This window comes from Oculina patagonica, chromosome 1 (assembly GCF_052425735.1).
Source record: "Oculina patagonica isolate OP01 chromosome 1, crgOcupat, whole genome shotgun sequence".
Lineage (NCBI taxonomy): Eukaryota > Metazoa > Cnidaria > Anthozoa > Scleractinia > Oculinidae > Oculina > Oculina patagonica.
The window spans coordinates 24858149-24880276 of record NC_135758.1 but is presented as its reverse complement, the minus strand read 5'-3'; the positions used below and the strand labels follow the sequence as shown (position 1 = coordinate 24880276).

At 38.1% G+C, this 22128-nt stretch overlaps 2 long non-coding RNA genes across 2 annotated transcripts in view; both read left to right on the top strand.

The window, feature by feature from the left end:
• LOC144644085 (uncharacterized) overlaps window positions 1-22128 on the top strand; it is a 100420-nt gene that overhangs the window by 18558 nt on the left and 59734 nt on the right. The window lies entirely within an intron of this gene.
• On the top strand, window positions 11454-21081 carry LOC144644050 (uncharacterized). The gene is made up of 4 exons (XR_013569016.1): window positions 11454-11566; window positions 15101-15236; window positions 18617-18819; window positions 20880-21081. It is a non-coding gene; the product is annotated as an uncharacterized LOC144644050 (long non-coding RNA).

The following is a 22128-nucleotide window of genomic DNA, read 5'->3' as shown; positions in this document are numbered from 1 at the left end:
GTTCCTGGGGCTGCAGATTTGCAAAGAATTGAGGGCGAGGAGTAGAGGGTAGGTCTAGCTGGAAATGACTGATGCTTTGCAAAAAACGATTCGTTTTATTTCAGACACTTTCCAACTGAATTCCATTCTGTCATTGACAAAAGATGTTTCGCGCACTGGTAATTTTCCTGGTGATCCTTGGCTTTGTCGCTGAAGCAAGACGTTTTCGCGGATTTAATCCGTATCAGCAACAACGTATGAGTAAGTATTTTAACCCCAACATCTATACCGTACTAATAAGCAATTATCTCACGAGGAAGTAAGCAAAATATCGTTGTTAGCTATAACGGCACCATTGGGGTTTGAGGGAAGTTGGTCTGCGTATCCCGTGCATTCTATTTTTCCCTAGCTTTCCAGTATACCATATATAATTCCAGTGCAACGTACCCCTGTAATGTCGACGATTGGTGATGACGTCATTTTGTGTCAATATCTGTTTCAAGATAGTAATAAGAAAAGTCGAGCCGAGTAGGGGAAAGGTTCCTCGGTCAGGATAACAACACAATTGTATTCTACAATTGCATTCTACAATTGTTTTTTATCTTTTGTCTCAATCTTTTCTCCTTGCCGTAGGGATCAACTTATTGTTTTTTAATATTATCAGATGGAGCCCGTATTTTTTTATGAGCGAATTGTCAAAGCGACGCAGCCGAGTTAACTATCGCTCATAGAATACGAGGACGAGTATTTCAATTGTTTTAGTAGAAACTCGGGATTGCGCTCCAAAACTTACAATTTTATAGCCAAAAATCAAGAATAGTCGTTCCTTTACAGAGCAACGCGAGCGCGATCGTGTTCTATCAGCGATTAGTAGAAATCTACTAGCGTTTTATCACGAATGCTGTTCTCTGATTGTCTACGCTACTCACTATCTATTCTGTTGTGGAAAGTGAATAGCGAAACAACGTGCGTTGGTCAACAGAATGACGGCTGCTTCTTCGCTTTTCAAATAGGCCATTTCCGAGTTGCCCTTCGCCTCTGTATCAAAACGAGTCTAAGTGCGAAACCATTCATATGAAAATGAGTTTTACCTTCAGGTCCATTTTTATGCAAATCAAACTCATTTTCATGATGGTTTCGCACGTAGACTCGTTTTGAAACAGAGGCAAAGGGTAACTCGAAAATGGGCTATTGTCTGTGAAGAAGGACTTAGATAATTTACTATTCATTTACTCTTTTAAAAGCGGGCGATTTTAAAATTCATAATATTCAGAGATGCGTTTCACCGGGACATTTTGTGGAGATCAATTTTAAAATGGTTTTCATCGTCCCCATCGAGGAGCAGTAAAAGAAGAGCTAAACAGATTTAACTTACAAATTTTTTATGCATCAATAAATTTTGCACCAAAATTGTTCAACTTTTCATAAATTTCTAATCGTTCACGTTTCCCGATTTAAAACAACTTGACTTCCAAAGAGCCTTTGACAGTTAGTCAGTATATCTTTAAATTGTCATTTTACAATGAAAATCCTGGCTTTTCGTTCAGTTTCGAGCAGATGACGGTTTCAATAAATCGTGAAGGAGATACAAAGTCGCACACAGAAGCAAGTTTAATGTGAAGAGCCTAGTAACGTTTTCAATAAATCGTGAATGAAATGCAAACGCGCACACAGAAGCCAATGCAATGTGATGTAGTTGTCAATTATCCGCGTGTAGCGTGACCTATTTATATCATTATTTAATAAAAACGAGATCCTGTCTTGTTATAAGTTTTGAACGCCTAGTAGATTTATACAAAGACATTAGATTATTCGCTCTCGATTTCTAGGCGTGATAGAAATCTCGAGCTCATAATCTAATTGTTAAAGGAGAAGTTCACTCCAGAATGGCCATTTATTTTCTTTACGCCAATAAAAAGTTTATGCAAAGATATGTTATTCACCAAAATTTCAGCCTTCAATGTGCGCTATAACCCTACGAAATCTTTTTCAAAACTCGACAACTGAACCCCGCCATCTTGGAGCTGGTAATGTATGCGTGACGTCAAAGAGCTCAGCCTGAAGTTTGGCGGGAAAATGTAAGTACTCGAAACTCCTTGTTTCTTCGTAGTGGCTTTTGTTTGTCAAAATGCCTGTTTGTGCAGCTCCATTTTGCTCAAACAGAGCTCCAAGAAATACAAAAAACAAGGAGTTTTGACTATTAAAATTTCCCCGCCAAACTTCAGGCTGAGCTCTTTGACGTCACGCATACATTACCAGCTCCAAGATGGCGGCGTTCAGTTGTCGAGGTTTGGAAAAGATTTCGAAGGGTTATAGCGAACGGTGGAGGCTGAAATTTTGGTTAATAACATATATTTGTGTAAACTTTGTATTGGCGTAAAGAAAATAAATGACCATTCTGGAGTGAACTTCCCCTTTAAATAGAAAACAGTGGGAGAACCAATCAATTTCGCGGAATTCAATAGAACACGACTGAGGTTCTTCTAATAGAATAGATAGAATACATATTTCTTCTAATTAACAATTAGATTATGTGCTCTCGATTTCTATCGCGCATAGAAATCGAGAGCAAATAATCTAATTGTTTGAGTAGAAATCTTCTAGACAGTATGGTTTCTGTTTGCGCGTTTGCATTTCATTCACGATTTATTGAAACAGTTATTTGCTCGAAACTGAAGGAAAAGCCAAGTTTTTTTTTATTGTAAAATACCGATTGATAAAATACTAACTGTATGATAAGTGTTGTTGTTGCAGTTCATTTTTGTGGTCGTGAACATGTAAAAATACTTTCATCAATCTTCAATTACTTTTGCAGACGATATCGAGGAAGGACTGGAGGAAGGAACGGTTCGGCGTCGATATAGGCACTGCAGGACGCTTGTTAGAGGGAGTTGTGTATCCAAATCAAGTTGCGACAAAAGATATGGCTTTCAGATATGTGATGCCGATTGTTCAGATGTGGATGTGACTTATGTGTGTTGCACTGCTGAACAATATTGCCGCTGACTTTACTTTGTAAGAAGACGTTCTACTAACTTATTGCAGCACTTAGATTAATTCATTAATTTAAGGTGCTGTTTACCGGGGGTGGGTCTTTTGTAGGTTTTTAATACGTACGAAGTACACCAAGAAATGTTAATCTTGACCTGTAAAAAGCATGAACAATGAACGACAAGACTTAATGGGATCCTGGGTAGACAGCATTGGTAAACTTAGTGATATTCCATTTATTTTTATGCAACCTGCTTTTCCATGCATTAAACATTTGGGACGCATCGTTTAATGGTTTATGCGTCAGTTCATGAGTCCACGTTTCTTTAATCAGGTGTATATATTTTTGGTATATACCAAACCAGTGAATATTACGTTTCGCACGCCCTCATAAAGCTATACAAACTCCCGATATCCTTTGTTATTCACCTACGAAGAAAACAAAATTAAATTGTTTTTCCCCCTTCGCCTAGGTGTCAAAAGCTTACGTAATTTTTGCATAAACGAGATCGCTGGAACTTCTATGTGTTGTAGCACATGGGTAAAGAAGAACTGTTAAGAAGCTTTTTAAGTAGTATCACTCGGTTAAATTGTTTTGTTTAATAGACGAATTGCTTTTAGCAGTATATATATACTGTATATATAAAAAAAATTATAAAAGGAAATAAAAATTAATAAATAACAACATAATTAAAAAATTGATAGCAAGTTGTGTTGGGTGTTTTTTAAACAAAAAGCATTTCTTTTTTGTCTGACACCTATATTTCGAGCAAATAAAATAAATTCAACAATTTAAATAAACCTGTTTAGATGTTTGCTGCCTGAAGCAAGCACTCGATTATTAGTACCTTGCACAACCCGCTAAAGATGAAATTAGTTTAAGGTACGATAATAGCCGACGCATAACCTCAAATCGTAAGACTTTCCCATTTAAGTCCCGTTATTGCTAAAGCAAGTTTTCCTTGAAACGTTTCCTTTAACGTTTTTTTTTTTTAAACAGAACTAATGGTTACTGACTCTTTATTTTGCAGTGGCTAACATCTCTGTGTCTGGTCCAAAGCGCCCACTACAGTGGCCCATTTTATTACAATGGAGTGATCATGATTGTTTTGTTTATTCTTGGAAGCTAGCAATTGTCAGTATATACTCAACGCCTTCACTGTTTTGGTTTTAGCTTAATTTCTAGTGTTTGCTTTTGTTAGTACACTAGTTCAGTATTCAGGTTTGCCTTTAAAATTAAGGATTGCGAGTGTAACGTCACCAACAGTTAATCTGTAACTGTTATCATGATAGCTGCTCTTTCGATTCTTTTTAAAAAGCGGAAGCGCTTATAAACTGATGATGTTAATTATCAAAACAATAATTGTGAACAGGAAATTTTCTTCAGTTCTGTATTACACTTTGCACTGTATATTCAATAAAACACTGTTTTCAACCACATAAAGTTTGTTGTTGTCTTTTCCCAAGTGCAACTTGCCTTGAATTTCATTAATAGTGAGCCCTCGACTTGGTTCGGATGGGAAGAGGGCTTTTACCTCGGTGGGTTTAAAATGTTCGTGTCTACAAAAGCCATGAACCGGCATCAAGATATACACTGGTCCAACAAACACATTTCTGTATTCTGCTTCTTCTGCGATAACAAATACCCGTATCACGGAAGATTACAGAAGAGTGAGGATTTTATTCGGCGTGTGGAGGGTTTGTAAGAGGAATTTCTTTTTTTTTTCCTTGTCTGGAGGTGAAAGGGGTGGAGGGGGGGGGGGGGGTCCTATTTTTATATCCAGGAGGAATTAAGAAAGGTCCAAACCTTTATCCTTTAAAAGGGGTCAGGCATAACTAATCAAATAATTATGGCCGATAATCAATGGATAGTCAACGATACATCAAATAGAAAGAAAAATGTATGGGATATAGATAATCATTAATTGAGTATTGATTACCAATGAATTATTGATCATTGATTACCAATCTATTAGATATTTTCCAACACTGAAATCCAAATTATTTAAAAAATGTACAACTCTTGTTATTATGTTTCCTACTGGCCTTCATTTCGAATAACAGTGTAACCTGTATTAAGCAGAAACACATAACCATCAGTAAGTCCTTTGCTTTTCTCCCAGCGACAAAAGTGACGAGACACTCGGTGATTTTTGAGCACCTAATACAAATGCTGGCCCACACCCCTTCGATATTACCCCCTCCCCCCAAAACAATGTTGGATTTGCTTTCTGCAAGACCTGTTTCTGTACATCATTGAAAAGGGGGAGGGGCCGGTTCCCAATGTACACCTGTGTTGAAGTGGAATAATTGAAATTTTGAGACTAGCATTCAATTCCAAAAACTGTCTCAACTACTTTGGACGCTCATTGTGTATTTAGCGCACACCACTATTAAACACACACTCGGACCCATAGGTGTCCTGACTGATAATAAGTTCAGGGTTTACTTAGTCGGAGTTTTGCGATACTTTATACCTACTTAAGATTGTAGTGCCTCCCCATCATCAGGTTCTAACTCACCCTTCCTACACTCATTTTAGAATGTCTGCTTCATCTTTACCTGTATACGTCAAATGCTCCAAGATGAAAATCTTCTGCAATAGCCTTTTCAGCAGAAACTCTATGAATACACCTGGACGTATGACTGGGGAACACTGTATCCTATGAATACACCTGGACGTATGACTGGGGAACACTGTATCCTAGAATACCCATAGAGCAAACTTTTACCTATGGCCTCCAATTTTGGCGCTGGTGATCATGTCTTACTGTAGATTTTTGTAATACCATAGAAAGTGGTGAAAGTGCCGTAAAAATGTGTTGCCAGTGCAATATTTCCTCTCGCACTACCCCGGCCCCTCTCTCATTTCTCCTATCCTCTTCCTCGCAACGCTCGTTTATTATGCTCAGGCTAAGTTTTTATCTAAGGATGATGACTTGACTCTATCATATCTTGTTTTTAGAACATTAGTTCTGTTAGAAGGTGCACCACCAAAACTTGAAATAAACACAAGTGTCAACTTAAACCCAATCTGTTTGGATCCTTCATCTTTAGCTAATCTTTAGCATCCATAGTCTCTAGCTAATCCCCGAAAACTGAACATAAAGCTCAAAATAATCTACCAAAGACGAAATATCCTGCTGCATTTTGCTGGTTTTTTACCCGATCCAAGTTCCAGAATTTTCACGAGACATGGTGAGTTCTTTTCACTTTCTTTCGACTTCGTTGCTTCGTGCACACTTTAATGTTTCCTTATGCACCTACCGCAAAGAGTGTATCAATTTATCTCTTTTATGTTCACGCCAGCTGATTTAGGATTCGTTTGAGCCCCCTCCATAAAATAAGCCCCCCCCCCCTTCCTCTTCCCCTCCACCTCCACCACATGTCGCTTTACAGGTTTTGTATTAACCTCCCTCCGGAAATTTCCGCAGTTCCGATTAAAGAATCGCGTAAATATTAAACATACCTTGCAATCTACCTGAACTCCATACGAGGAGATCAGAACAATGCTGACCAAACAAGTAATCTGAAAGTTAAATAATGAAGGGAAAAGTAAGTCATGAGCTGGAGGATAGCAAGGAACATGACTTGACATTGGTGCAAGTAAAATCGCGGCTAAAACAAGAGTATCAACTTCCAGCAACTGCGGAACTGATTTAATTCTTTAGTGAAGACCAGCGAAGGCTACTGCATGCAAACAATAGCTTATAGATGTCTATACAGCAGCGCGTTTGTGTTAATTACGAAAATAATTGGACTTTCCTTATGTGATTTTAATACTATTAAGACTGTATTGTACTGTTGAATTTGATAAATACATGCTTGTTTTACGATATTACAGCTTGAGAGCTTTTCGCTCAGTATTCCTGAGAAAAGAACAATAGTTAAAGAAGTTGTAGAAGTGGATGTGGACAACCAGGTTGAAGTCATTCGTGTGCCTCAACATAACGATGTGATTGCAATGGATATGATGAATGACTTCAAAGTGGTAAGTCTTAAATTTATGTTAGGAAAGAAACAAATGAATGGACGAACGAACGAACGAACGAACGAGAAGAAAAAAAGAACGGACGAATCGAATAAACGAATAAACAAGTGGTCAGCGGTTGCGAAGTGGGAAGTACGGAAATAGCAAATTATACGACAGTGAACCCAGGCTCACGTAATGACCACTTAGTCAAAATGGTGGCGGCAAGATTATTAAGATTCGTATGAAACTCTGTAGATACGATTATATCGAAAGGAAATATAATAAGCAGCCAGTTAAGTTTATATTTCACATCATATGTTGTCTATGTGATGTTTGTTGACTGTTCTAAAGCATTTAAACCGCATTTTCACCGATTTTTTATTTTACGTTTACTGTTACCTAAAATATCGCTAGGGTGAACAATTGCAAAACTCGATACACACAACTGTTCGACAAAACGACGCCAAAAATTGCTTTAAATCGGTTCCATTCACTCCAAACCTTTGCATGGATGTTAGTCGAAGACCATACTTTCAAAGCAGCAAAGTTTCGATCCGTCTGCCTCTCTCTGCGATTTTAGATAAAAAGGAAAAAAAATTACCATGGTTTGCAAACTTTGGGCTTTCGCCAGCACCTTGGTAGAAAGAGACTAGACTGCATTTGCCAAGTACCCGAGCCTTCCACGTGCAGCTCACGTTTTTACTAGATGGTAATGGCCGGGCCTTATACAAACCGTGATACCCTGCCTCTGGTAGATTGTTTTTTTAGTAAAAAAAATCTCAAAATCACGATTCCAAGTAGAAGATATCCAAAAACGTGTGTATGCCAAGACGGTGTGCTTTTAGGCTTTCATCTCGATTTGACTTGACTGCGATTTTTTGTCGTAAACAGGCCAGTTGAACTACACACGGTAATATTCTGCCTCCGCCAGAAGGTGAAAGCTCCTAGTTGCGATTCCAATTTTTTTTCGCTAACCACTCGTTCCCAGACTCCCGTTCCCGGTTTTCGGTTTCCCATTCCCAATTTTAGTAATATCCGATCTAAAAAGCATTGTAATTTGTCAGTGTTAGTTAGTGTTAGTTGCTTTTAATAGTGTCTAAGAAGGAGTTGTCTAAATTTGTCTTAAAGTAATGTCAAGATGACTCGTCTAAGCTTGGATTTTTGTCAGTTGTTTTTTTTTTTGTCGCAACTGAAGTTGTTGAATTGTACTAATAGATTTTAAACTCGCTTACCGTACCAGAGTTAATAAACAATTTATATGCTGGATAAGCGGTTGTAAGAATTTAAACCTCGTTAGTTGCATTTGTGTGGTGCTTACGTTCTGTTGATTACCTGTTTTACTTCAGCTACAAATGACTTACAATGACAATCAAAACATTTGGAATGTTTACTTTTAATGTTATTTTAAAAGACATTTCAAGCCCCAGATGAGAACTGAATGAAACACGCAATCCAGCCGAGGGCAGTTCAGTTTAATCTTAATGAAAAAAAAAAAACATGCTGCTGCTGTTATAATAAAAAGGCTTCAAAAGAAGACAATTTCCGGATGATTCTTGCCGCAAACGAGAAAGCACAACAAACTAACGAACGAACGAACTCGAAAAGAACAAACGAGTGAGTGTACGAACCGAAAAAACAAACGAACGATCGAGCTAACGAACGAACGAACGAACGAACGAACGAACGAACGAACGAACGAACGAACGAACGAACGAACGAACGAACGAACGAAGAAAAGAACGAACAAACAAATGAACAACGACCGAACAAACAAACAAACGAAGTTCAACGTGGGCACGGTGGTCTTAGCTAGAGAGCTAGCGGACGCACGAAAGAATGAAATAAGTACTAAGCAGTAAGCTTTATCGGTTGATGAATTGAACGACACGAATATCTAACGACAAAGGAATTTAACTCTCAAAGAATTATTCGCTACTAGCAGTATACCACGACTCCTCCTAACCCCACCAGCCGGCACCGACAAAAAAGGAACGAGCAAAAGGTGCATAGTATTTGCAGAATCACCTTTAACCCTTAATATGCTAAGTCCGGATTATTCCGGGATTTGGAGAAATGGCCATTCAACCACTTTTGACGTCACCAATTTACACGTCAGCAGATTTTTAGTTCATATGTCCTGGACGTCTTCTCGTCCAGGGCCTGACTTTCGTTTTTGGCGGCGAGCCTTGCGCCAGCCACAAGATTTGGAGCTAATAAACTGGTAACTTGATTCTCAGTGCCACAACTTTCAATATAACGGAGCACATTCGGGCTTCTTCCCTTGTAACCTTTTCTCGCTTTCGAGTTCTTGCTCGCCATTTTTCCACCCCGCTGAATGAAACTCTGTAGGTCGATCCGTCTTATGACGAAACAAATAACTTGCATGTGATTGGTTCGTTGTCGTAGGATTTCTACAGCCTCCCGCTGATTATTTCTACGGTTTACTACGTCAGAATAATTTTTCATTATGTCTTCGATACAATACAATACAATAGCCGAGTAAAATGGCAAAAATATTAACAACTTGGCTTCTTATTGGTCAATTTCGGACTCAAGGGGAAACTTCAAGCGACGTGCTGTTTTTCTTCTGGAGCGGGCTGCATGTAATCATTTTGCCTTGTGTTGATCGAAGAACGAATACCTCTCTTTTGGCCGAACTCCTTTGCCGATAATAAGGTAAGAAAAAATTCCGAAAAACTGTGTGATTACTCCAATTCCTTTTAGTATCGACAGAAACATTTCGAGTTCAATAATTGTTTTATAAAACCCGGGAAATGACCGCGATACAAGCACTGCATTGCAAAAGCTTGCATGACACACGCTGTTTTGATTCGGAACATAACTTCACCTTATGCTTATACGTTTACTGAATCTCAGCGGGCCGATTCTAGTTTGAAGCGTGTTATAAGTAAGACAAGTTGTAAGCACGTTTGCTGGTGCGAAAAACAATGGCATTGATGGAAGATGAAGCAAGGATTTCGCTTCCATCCTTTGATTTTTAAATTATGCAGAGCTTATACTTCAAAGCGTAGTTATCCTTTATCAGAGAATGCAAGTAAGTTGTTGGCGCGAACTAATTGGGCACAAACACAGAGGCATTTAACCACAGGACCGTTGTTTCCGAGAGAATTTCCGTATTTCTGTGTTTATCCTTCTTCGGCATTTTTAGAACACTTTTAAATTAAAAGCCAACAACACCTTATTAGCCGAAAAACAATAACTTTACTTCACAAAGACGCTTGCTGGAATTAATGGAAGGCTCCTTTTTAGTTCCTGAGCTTTTGTATTCGTAATCAATTAAGATGGTAGTGTAATTCAATTACCGGAGTGCTTGGTAAAAGTAATTAGCTTTCGGAATGTTTACCTGGCTTAATAAAAAGTGAGTTGTATCTTTATTTAGTGCAATATGGTACGACTCGGCGCCCCATGATTGCGAAAAATGGGGTCGTTGAAGAACTCCTTAAGGGATTCATCTTTCTCGATCTACTTATTCCTTTGAAATATTCCGATAAAGGACACTAATTAAATACTGCGCACTGTTCAGTAGGAGACACGCAAACGGAATGATATAGTATTCAAGGTGCCAAAGTTTGTGTTCGTCTCAAGGACTAAAAAGTACAGAAATTTCAAATTACTGGAGCATTCCATGTCCGCATTTTGGAAACTTCTGTCCTAGTTGCATGATCAAAACTCCTTAATAAAAGGAACACTGAAGCAGAACACTCACTCATTAATGGAAAAAGTATTAACAAACTGTTTTCCTATTGGTCAAGTCAAGACTCAAGGGGTGAGTAAACTTGAAGCGACGTGCCCTTTTAGCTTCTATAGCGGGTTGCATATGATCAATTGCCTTGTGTTGCTCGAAGAACGAAGATCTTTATCTTGCTTAAACGCCTTTAATTTACCAGGAGTAGGAATACTCCTAGTTATTTCATGCTACAGAAACCCAACAATACCGCCAGCTACGCAGGCTAGTGAACACTCAAAACATCAAAACACTTTAAGCCCCCCTTTTTTGCTTTAAAGAACTCCTTAGAGGAGTCGTCTTTCTCGATCGACTGATTCCTTTGAAATATTTCGATGTATGGCACTTATTAAATACTGCGCACTGTTGTTAGGAGAAACGCAAACGGAATGATACAGTATTCAAGGTACCAAAGTTTACTTTCATCTCAAGGACTTAAAAGTACTGCAATTTCAAATTACTGGAGCATTCCATGTCCACATTCTGAAAGCTTCTATCTTAGTTGCGTGATCAAAGCTCCATAATTAAAGGAACACTGAAGCAGAACACTCACTCATAAATGGCAAAAGCATTAATAAACTGGTTTCCTATTGGTCAAGTCAAGACTCAAAGGGTGAGACAAATTCGGAGCGATTTTACAATACCGGGCCACTTATTTACATATCTCTGAACGCTTTAAGAACGAAGCATAGTAGAAACAAAAGGAACCATTCAAATTCAATGACATGCAAATTAGTGGCCCGGTATTCTACAGTTTAGCCAAAACTTCAAGCGACGTGCCCTTTTCTTCGATAGCTGATTGCATATGATCATTTGCTTTGTCTTGCTCGAAGAACGAAGACCTCTTTGTTGCTTAAACGCCTTCCAACAATAATAAGGTAAGAAATATTTTGGGCAAAGCTCAAACTTTTTCATTACTTTCATTTCTTTAATGTTGACGAAATGTTTCATTCTTTTAAATCTTCTGGCGGTACAAGAACTGAAGTGCAAAAACTGACACGCGCTTTTTGGATTTGTATCATAACGCTGTATTGTGCAAAGTTATAAAACTGGAACTTCTGGCCGATTTTATAAAGCTGTGTGTTATATCTAAGACAAATTGTAGCACATTAGCTGGCTCGGAACACAGCTTGTTTAAATGGCAACCATAAAGAATAAAGCGAGATTTCGCTTCCGCCCTTTGATTTAAATGATGCAAAAGCTAATACTTCAGATACAGTAATCCATATGCACAATAAGTCTTTGCCGTTTCTAAATAGACAAATTCCTTTTAGTATCGACAAAAACATTTCGAGTTTAACAATTGTTTTATAAACTGACCCGGGAAATGCCGGCTATACAAACAATGAATTGCAAAAGCTTGCATCACACACGCTGTTTTGATTCGGAACATAACTTCACTTCATGCTTATACGTTTACTGGAACTCAGCGGGCCGATTCTAATTTGCAGACAAATTGTAAGCACATTTGCTGGTGCGAAAAACAGTGGCATTGATGGAAGATAAAGCAAGGATTTCGCTCCCACCCTTTGATTTTTAAATGTATGCAGAGATTATGCTTCATAATGTAATTATACTTTTTTCAGAGAATGCAAGTAAGTTGTTGGCGCGAACTAATTGGCACACACAGAGAGGTCTTTAACCACAGTGCCGTTGTTTCCCAGAAAATTTCCGTATTTCAGTAATTTCCGTGTTTATCTTTATTCGGCATTTTAAAACACTTTTAAAAAGCCAACAGCACCTTATTAGCCGAAAAACAATAACTTTACTTTGCAAAGACGCTTGCTGGAAATAATGGAAGGCTCCTTTTTAGTTCCTGGCTTTTGTATTCGTAATCCATTAAGATGGTATTGTAATTCAATTACCAGAGTGCTTGGTAGAACTAATTAACTTTCAGAATGCTTACCTGGTTTAATTGAGATGTTTCGCATAAGTCCACTACACAGTGTTAATGATCCACTATTAGTGGATTTAGCAAAGATATCCAGGACTATCCAGGAGACTAGCCTTTCTTTTGTTGAAAGGACTTGAACAAAACTTTGTTGGGCAGAATATTTAATTGTAGTTGTTAGCAGTTAGAAACTTATGGCGCCATCCTAGGTGGTTTCGGCCAGTCGTTGTAAAACAACGTAAAATAAAATTTAAAGCACATTTTCTGGTGCAGAAAACAGTGGCATTGATGGGAGATAAAGCATGTTTCCAAAACATCATGACCTCTCGCACTACCTCAACACCTCTCCCTACTCATTTATTATGATTTGATGTAAAGTTTTCTAGAACTTTGTGATTACAATTTCCTTTGAATCCCGTGGAATGATAACTGAACAAGCACTGAAGTGCAAAAGAGAAAACTATCGATTGGAGTACAATATAGTTTTAAGGACCAAAACTGGGGTTCATTTCAAGGACTTAAAAATTCTGCAAGCTCAAATTACTGGAACATTTTATCGGTAAAAACTTATTAAAACATCAAAACACTTTAAGCCCCCCTTTTTTGCTTTAAAGAACTCCTTAGAGGAGTCGTCTTTCTCGATCGAATGATTCCTTTGAAATATTCCGATGTATGGCACTTATTAAATACTGCGCACTGTTGTTAGGAGAAACGCAAACGGAAAACAGCGAAAAACAGTGGCATTGATCGAAGATAAAGCAAGGATTTCGCTCCCACCCTTTGATTTTTAAATGTATGCAGAGATTGTGCTTCATAATGTAATTATACTTTTTTCAGAGAATGCAAGTAAGTTGTTGGCGCGAACTAATTGGCACACACAGAGAGGCCTTTAACCACAGGGCCGTTGTTTCCCAGAAAATTTCCGTATTTCAGTAATTTCTGTGTTTATCATTATTCGGCATTTTAAAACACTTTTAAAAAGCCAACAGCACCTTATTAGCCAAAAAACAATAACTTTACTTCACAAAGCCGCTTGCTGGAAATAATGGAAGGCTCCTTTTTAGTACTTGAGCTTTTGTATTCCTAATCTATTATGGTGTATAAATTCAATTACTGGAGTGCTTGGTAAAAGTAATAAGCTTTTAGAGTGTTTACGTGGGTTAAGAAGTAACTTGCCGACCTCACGTTCTTCGTTCAGTTCTATAGGAATCTTATATTTGTTGAATCATCGCGTTTTACTACACTCAAGTTAATGCAATAGTGTTTATCACAAGCTGTTTGGTTTTTAATTTATCGTACCGTAATGATTCGATTTAGCGCCCAAGGCGCTTATTTACTTTTGGCACGTCAATGGAGGGTGCTTTTTTGAGACAGGACGCTTATTCGGGACAGTGCGCTTATTTAATTTTTTTAAGAAACATCCAAATGTTCAAAACAAAACTTTAATAGATATTAAAATAACGAACAACAACAAAAACGGTAACAGTAGCAAATTGTTAAAAGTTCAGTTACTTTTAAAAGAATTGTTCATTTTGGCAGCAAATATATACATGTCCGGTACGGTGAATGTTCACGAGCCGACGTCGTTGACTTCATTTGGTACAGTTAGCCACAATGGGGGTCTTATTAGCATAGGGGCGCTTATAAGAATGGGGGCGCTAACACATTTGAAAGGGGGGGGGGGGGGGCGCTTATTCGAAAGGGGGCTCTTATTAGAAGGAGGGCGCTAAATCGAATCATTACGGTATTTAAGCCGAACTCGCGTTCACTGCTATGTTCAACAGGTTTGCTGACTCGGCGTGTTTATAGTTTGAATACTTTTGCTTACAGGAGTATTCTAGTTAATTAAGCCTAACTACCTTGGGGCGTATTTATTTGCAACAGACGCGTATACATGTCGTAAATTCTAATGCGTACCCTGTTTCAAGGGATTTTATCCTTACTGTTTATCTTTAAAGAGATCATATAAAATAACCCTAACTGGACAAGTAGCTTCCTTATTAATCATCAAGCTACATCTACATCTACATTGTGGTGGGTCTTGCAGTGGGCGTTATTTATGTGCATTATTTTTGTCACAAAAACAATAAAAAATTCAAAATAACAAATAAGGACTAATCCGAGTTCTAGTTTAATCATGTACATTTTCCTTGAATACATGTGATCGCGTCGCCCAAGAAAGTACGTACTAAAAGTTTTATACTGTACTGTAAAAAAAATCGGACGCTTAAAATTTTGGACCCTTAAAAATTTGGGACGGTTCTATTTTCGGACACTTTAAATATACGAACCTGATTAAAATCGTTCGAAATTTTTTGCAAGTAATGTAGTATTTCTACGAAATCGTGGGTCTAAGAAAATTTTGAGTTACTCTCGAAAACTCGGGTTGTAAAGAGGTTTATGAAGATCTATTTTTTAAGTACTTGGGACCGCGGATTTGGAAAAATTGAGGGCGAGGAGTAGAGGTTAGTCTAGCGGGAAATGACTGATGCTTTACAAAAAACAACTTATTTTATTTCAGACGCTTTCCAACTGAATTCCATTCTGTCATTGACAAAAGATGTTTCGCGCACTGGTAATTTTCCTGCTGATCCTTGGCTTTGTTGCTGAAGCAAGACGTTTTCGCGGATTTAATCTGTATCAGCAACAACGTATGAGTAAGTTTATTAACCCCAACATCTAAACCGTACTCCATCACATCCCCATTGGAGTTTTCCCTAGAATCGCATAGCTAGGAGAATTCTCGCCATCTTATTGGTTATCAAGGCGAGGTATTCAGAGTGGAATTGCGACTCAAAGGACGACTGGGGACGAGTCAGAGGTTGACCGATATTGCACCGTAGCAACGCGTAGCCTCCGATAGCAACGTACGCAAAATTAGAATCGATTTATGTTTTCAAAACGACTTTCTCCGTTTTACAAAGCAAAAACCTGACCGACGTGAGGAAGCAGAAGATTTTCCTTGTTTAAATTTCAATATCGACTTTCCTACGAGCAGCGGTTAAACATTTTCTTTCACCGCATGAGAGAAACGGAAAATAAAAATGTCCGTACCGTATGGACAAACTCGCGAGTAAATAGCAGTTACGCTTACACGACCACTGCCGAAACGTTCGCTCAAAGAAAGGAATACTACAAATTTCTCGTGTAAAAGATTAACTGGTTATTTTGTTTAAGGAATACTGTTGATAGCTCGACAGTAATGCCGTGTTCGTACAATAAAATCTACACGAAACGAAAGAAAACAAATCATGACAATTACTGCGTGCTGTAGACTCGATTAAAACAAAAGACAGTTTTATAGAAATTGCTATGCAGTGAAAAGCTCCAAACTTTCGATTAAGAATGACTTTTTACATTCTTTAACTGATACTCATGATGCAAAAAGCAGTTTCTGGAAATAACAAAACGTACACACAGCGAACCAGCCAACTATTAAATGTGCTTGCTAAGCGACCCGCTATTAAAGAGCGGGTTTTTTAAAAGCAGCCTTGCTCTTTCATAGAAATTGTCTGCGATAGACTTAGACTTTTAACTTATAAATGTCGAATTTTAATTGTAAGCTATTTCAAGGTACTTACTTTATCGTTCCACGCCTCCTTCAAACCTTTACTTGACGCTGTTGAATGTTCAGTGCTTTTTGCTACGGATGCGTGTTGTCTACTTCTTTCAGGCCGAAGAGATAAAATATTTCATAAGTTTGACTTGTGCTGATGAGACGAAAACTTGAAATAGATGTTCGAAAAACAAGAATGTTCTCTCAAATACTACCATTCCATAGTTAAAATGGTTAAACGCTTGTGTGTGAATCGTTAAAAAACAATGATTCATTGTCAACCGCGAGGTTCAAATGAACTTTTGTGATCGATTTTAGCTTGACTCCGATTCGCTGGCTCATGACAATTGATTTGGAATGGCTTTCTGAGCGCGCGGTAAAAATTGCAACATTCAGCCACAATAAAAAAAGAAAACGGGTTTTCTTCGGTGAGGGTAAAAGGCGGAATGAGTTTGCGGAATGGCATGTGGCATGACTTGCGGAATGGCATAATTATGCGGAATGTAATTTACGCGGAATGATTCATTGACATAAATTATACTAAAAAGCGCGCCAAATTTTAAAAGAGAAGCCGCCTTGTTAAATACTGCTGGCTCAAACAATCAAGGACTGAGCAGGAAACTTCCATAGAACATCGTTGTAAAGATCATTTCACCGTTTAAATCACCGAGTTACGCCGAACAGAAGCAGAGAAATTATTTTCGCTATTTGCCGTGACGCTTCCGAGGACTTGACATGATTATCGACTAGATGTGTGTGAGTAGTTCTGTTAACATGAATGAAAACTCTCGTCTATTTGCCTCAAAATACAGAACGATATTCGTTCTAAAGCTACGTACTTCAAGGCAAGACACACAACTGTCAAGTTCAACCCATTTGAAGAGAAGTTTTTAAAAAGACAACGCATTTAAATATAAAATGAAAGCAAGTGACGTGTTGTTAGTCGCCCGCGAAATAATGTGTGACCGTGTCACTGCCTTGTTCCAGGAATCGTTTCTTTCTAAATCAAAACTTGCTAGGGGTGGGAAAAAGCTAGTGGTTTCATTGAAGACAACTACTTTTGGTATATTTCTAGCTTTTTATTACAGCGATGAAGAGATCGTGACACGGCTTCTCCGCTGGTGTGACACTATTTACACCGCAGTGGATTTTATCGATGTGCGTCTCGTGATTTTTGCGGTAAAATAAAATGTATGTTTAGCGAATGATTTTCTTTTCCTAAGAGAAAGCCAAGTATTCACAACAAGTAGGCAGTGATAATTACTCGCCGGATTCCTTATCTGCCTTATCGGTAAACCTGCAATGCGAGCTAGATTTGAAATACGATAGCTTGTTGGTACCGTGCAGTGACTATAGTCACTATATGAAAGTTTCGCTCTACTCGATCGGCGGTCGGTTGCCGCTTTTTTAAGTTAATGTTCAAGTCTTCCACTGAGTTTATATAGTCTTCATAATGGGAGGCGAAAAGCTAGTCTCCTTCGCAGCCCGGCACTCGAGCCGAACCGGGAGCGTTGCGTCATTTCAGCCCGAGCGGCTGCGAAGGAGACTAACGAAAAGCAGGGCTAGAAGACTTCTAATGAAACAAATATGCCGTAGTGTTCGTAATCTCTCTGCTTTGTACTCTCTACTTACTGAAGCTGAGATGACATCCGCCAAAACTGGACTTTCTGTCTCGATGTTTTGTTTAACTTATACAGTATTAATAACCGCTACATGAATATTAATACAAAGATGTATCCGAGGCATTTTTCGGTTTGTAGTATAAAGATCTACGGTCGGATGCTTTTCCGTCGCTGTTTTTATCTTTTGACTAAAAGCGATAAACCGTCCACAGAATGGGAAATCCTTAGCATTGGGGAAACACTGGCCGCCGAAATATTTTTCGTAGAATCCGTGAAGAACGCTATCTTCAATCGATTGTCATCATTAAGCCCGCAGTATTTAATAAAGCGTCTGCTCTTTAAAAATTGGCGCGCTCTTCAGTAAAATTTATGTCAATGAGTCATCCTGCGTAAATTACATTCCGCATAATTATGCCATTCCGCAAGTCATGCCACATGCCATTCCGCAAACTCATTCCGTCTTTTACCCTCACCGGTTTTCTTTATATTCTAAAAAGGCTATGCGATTCAAGGGAAATCCATTACCTGACTCGTGAATTCCACGTTAAATTTCACTTGAAAAACCCGATATCGCACTCATCGCTTCGCGATATCGGTTTTTTGCGTGAAATTTAACGTGGAATTCCCTCGTCAGGAAATGAATTTTCCTATACTTTTGAATTCTCCCAATGGATATCACAATATTTATAGTGATGCATGGGATAGTCAATATTCGAGGGACTCCACTTCCTCTCCGCCGTAGTTTAAAGGTGGCCGTTGTGGAGAGGCTCTGCTGTTGGATAAATGGTGTTGTGGCAGTTAATTTTTGTAGTTGTGGACATGTAAAATTGCTTCCATCAATCTTCAATTACTTTTGCAGAGGATTTCAAGGAAGGACTGGAGGAAGGAAAGGCTCGGCGTCGATATATAAACTGTGAACACGATGTTGTTGGAGGGCAATGTGTATCCCGTGATAATTGCAACACAAGGAAAGGCTTTAAGATATGTGATGATGCCGATTGTACAGATGTGGATGCGACTTATGTGTGTTGCACTGCTAATCGATCTTGCTGACTTTACTTTGTAAGAAGACGTTCTACTAACTTATTGCAGCACTTAGATTAATTCATTAATTTTAGCCGCTGTTTACCGGGGGTGGGTCATTTATAGGTTTTTAATATGTACGATGTACACCAACTCGTAGACGGAAATGTTGACCCAGACCTGGTAAAAACCGGCATAGACAATAAACGACAAGACTGAATGGGATCCTGGGTAGACAGCATTGCTAAGCTTAGTAATATTCCATTTTTTTGAGGAATTTAAGAACATGATTTATGTAACTTGCTTTATTATGATATTCACTCTGTCAGAGACGACGATTACTTTTTTCCGACTTCCCAGTGAACATTTGGGACGCAACGTTTATGGTTTATGCTTTTCGTGAGTCTACATTTCTTTAATCAGGTGTATATATTTTTAGTATATAACAAAAAAGAGAATAGTACGTTTCACACGCCCTGATAAATTAAGCTATACAAACCCGCGATATCCTTTGTTATTCACTAACGAACAAAACAAAAATTGTTTCCTCCTTCGCCTGGGCGTCAAAAGCTTAATTGTTGCATACGCGAGCTCGCTGGACCTCTATGTGTCTTAGGACATGGGTAAATAAGTACTTAGCTTGTCAAGCTACTCTGAAATTCGAGATTACATAAAGTTTATGATGATGATGATGATGATGATGATGATGATTAAGCAAAATACCCAAGATCGCTTCTCAAGCAAAATTTCGCTTGTTTCAGATAGCTTTTGGCCCAGAAATCCGATTTATGTGAAAAAAGCATATTTAGAAGCAAATTGTATCTTTCAATTAAAGTGTATATGACATGAAAAATATTTTCTGCTAATGTGAAAGGCCTTTCGAAATACAGAAGAATGGCGTTTTTCTTTTCGAAATATCTTTTTTCGTTTCAGAGATATTGACGTTTTTGTATTATGCAAATTAGATCAGTGATGACGTCACAAGATTTGACTCTAAAAATGGTAAAATACTGAATAAACAATATCTCTAAAACTATTAAAGCAGTGTTCTTGGAACTTGGCACCACAAATGTGCATCACAAAAGAAACAAAATGTTACTCTTAGGGCTGTTGCCATGACAACAGTTTTGCCGCTGGTGCTGTCTCAATAAAAACTGAAATTCCCAGTTTTTGTCTTAAACCAAGAACCATCTAGCGCAGCCAAACCAATGGTGGGAATTAAGGCAATATGGGAACTATGTCTGTTCTAAGCAGGACCCTTTGTCTCACTTTAGAGGTCAGATAAGGGGATATTTGTCTTTTTGACAGAGAGAGACTGGAGCTGAAAGAGTTGCTATGGCAACAATACTAAGGGTGTCATTTTGTTCCTTTTGTGATGCACATTTGTGGTGCCAAGTTTCAAGAACACTGCTTCGATAGTTTTAGAGATATTGTTTATTCAGTATTTTACCATTTTTAGAGTCAAATCTTGTGACGTCATCACTGATCTAATTTGCATAATACAAAAACGTCAATATCTCTGAAACGAAAAAAGATATTTCGAAAAGAAAAACGCCATTCTTCTGTATTTCGAAAGGCCTTTCAAATAAGCAGAAAATATTTTTCATGTCATATACACTTTAAGGAAAAATTCCCAAAATCGTCCCTTTCAGTTACATTTCAGCGGGCGACAAGGGACTGAGACAGAGAAAAAAGGATATACCATCAAACTTTTTTAACTATGTACAACATATTCCCCTTTGTAAAGGACTTTTAAATCTTTCGCCGTAATCTACGATATTGGGGCTACACAGATAAACACAAAACATTTCTTTTTTTGTCTGACATCTATATTTCGATCACATTAAATTAATTTAACAATTTAAATAAACTGTTAGACTTTTGCTGCCTGAAGCGAGCACTCGATTATTAATACCGTGCACAACCCGTTAAAAATTAGTTTAAGGTACGATAATAGCCGACGCATAACTTCAAATCGTAAGACTTCCCCATTTAAGTCCCGTTATTGCTAAAGCAAGTTTTTCTTAAAACGTTTCCTTCAGCTTTGTTGTTGTTAATTTTTTAACAGAACTGATGGTGACTGACTCTTTATTTTGCAGTGGCTAACGTATCTGTGTCTGGAAGGCGCCCGCTACAGTTGCCCACTTTATTACAATGGAGTGATCATGATTGTTTGTTTATTCTTAGAAGTTAGCAATTGTCAGTTTATACTCTGCGGCCACAAAGTTTTTTTTTTTAATTTTTAGTGTTTGCTTTTGTTAGAACATTCAGTATTCAGTTTTGTCTTTAAAAAGGATTACAAGTTTAACGCCACCAATAGTTAATCTGTAACTGTTATCATGATAGCTACTCTTTCTTTTTATAAAGCGAAAGCTCTTATAAAAGTAAACTGACGACGTTTATTATCAAAACAATAATAAATATTGTGAACAGAAAATTTTTTCCAGTTCTGTATTACTCTTTGCACTGTATATTCAATAAAACACTGTTTTCTACCACATATCGTTTCTTGCTGTCTTTTCCCAAGTGCAACTTGCTTTGAATTTCATTAATAGTGAGCCCTCGACTTGGTTCGGATGGGAAGAGGGCTTTTACCTCGGTGGGTTTAAAATGTTCGTGTCTACAAAAGCCATGAACCGGCATCAAAATATACACTGGTCCAACAAACACATTTCTGTATTCTGCTACTTCTGCGATAACATAAACCCGTATCAAGGAAGAATTCAGAACAGTAAGGATTTTATTCGGCGTGTGGAGGGTTTGTAAGAGGAATTTCGGTTATTTGTTGTTTCCTGGAGGGGAGGGGTGGGTCTTATTTTTATATCCAGGAGGAATTGAGAAAGGTCCTTACTGTTATCCTTTAAAAGGGTCCAGGCATAACTTATCAATAGCTCATGGCATCAATGAATAAACAGGTGATTACCCATTGTTTGCTACCGATCAACGATAAATCGAACAGAAAGAAAAAATGTGTGGGATATTGATCCATTAAAGTAATTGATTATCCATTGATTACTAATCGTTTAGATATTTCCAAATTCTTAAATCCAAATCAATTTAAAAAAATGGTACAACTCTTGTTATCATGTTTCCTACTGGCCTTCATTTCGAATAACAGTGTAACCTGTATTAACCGGAAACACATAACCATCAGTAAGTCCTTTGCTTTTCTTCCCAGCGACAACAGTGATGAAACACTCGGTGATTTCTGAGCACCTAAAAAAATGCTGGCCCACACCCCTTCAATATTACCCCTCCCCCTAAAACAATGTTGGATTTGCTTTCTGCAAGACTTGCTTTGTTTCTGTATAACATTGAAAAGGGGGAAGGGGCCTGTTCCTACGCTAC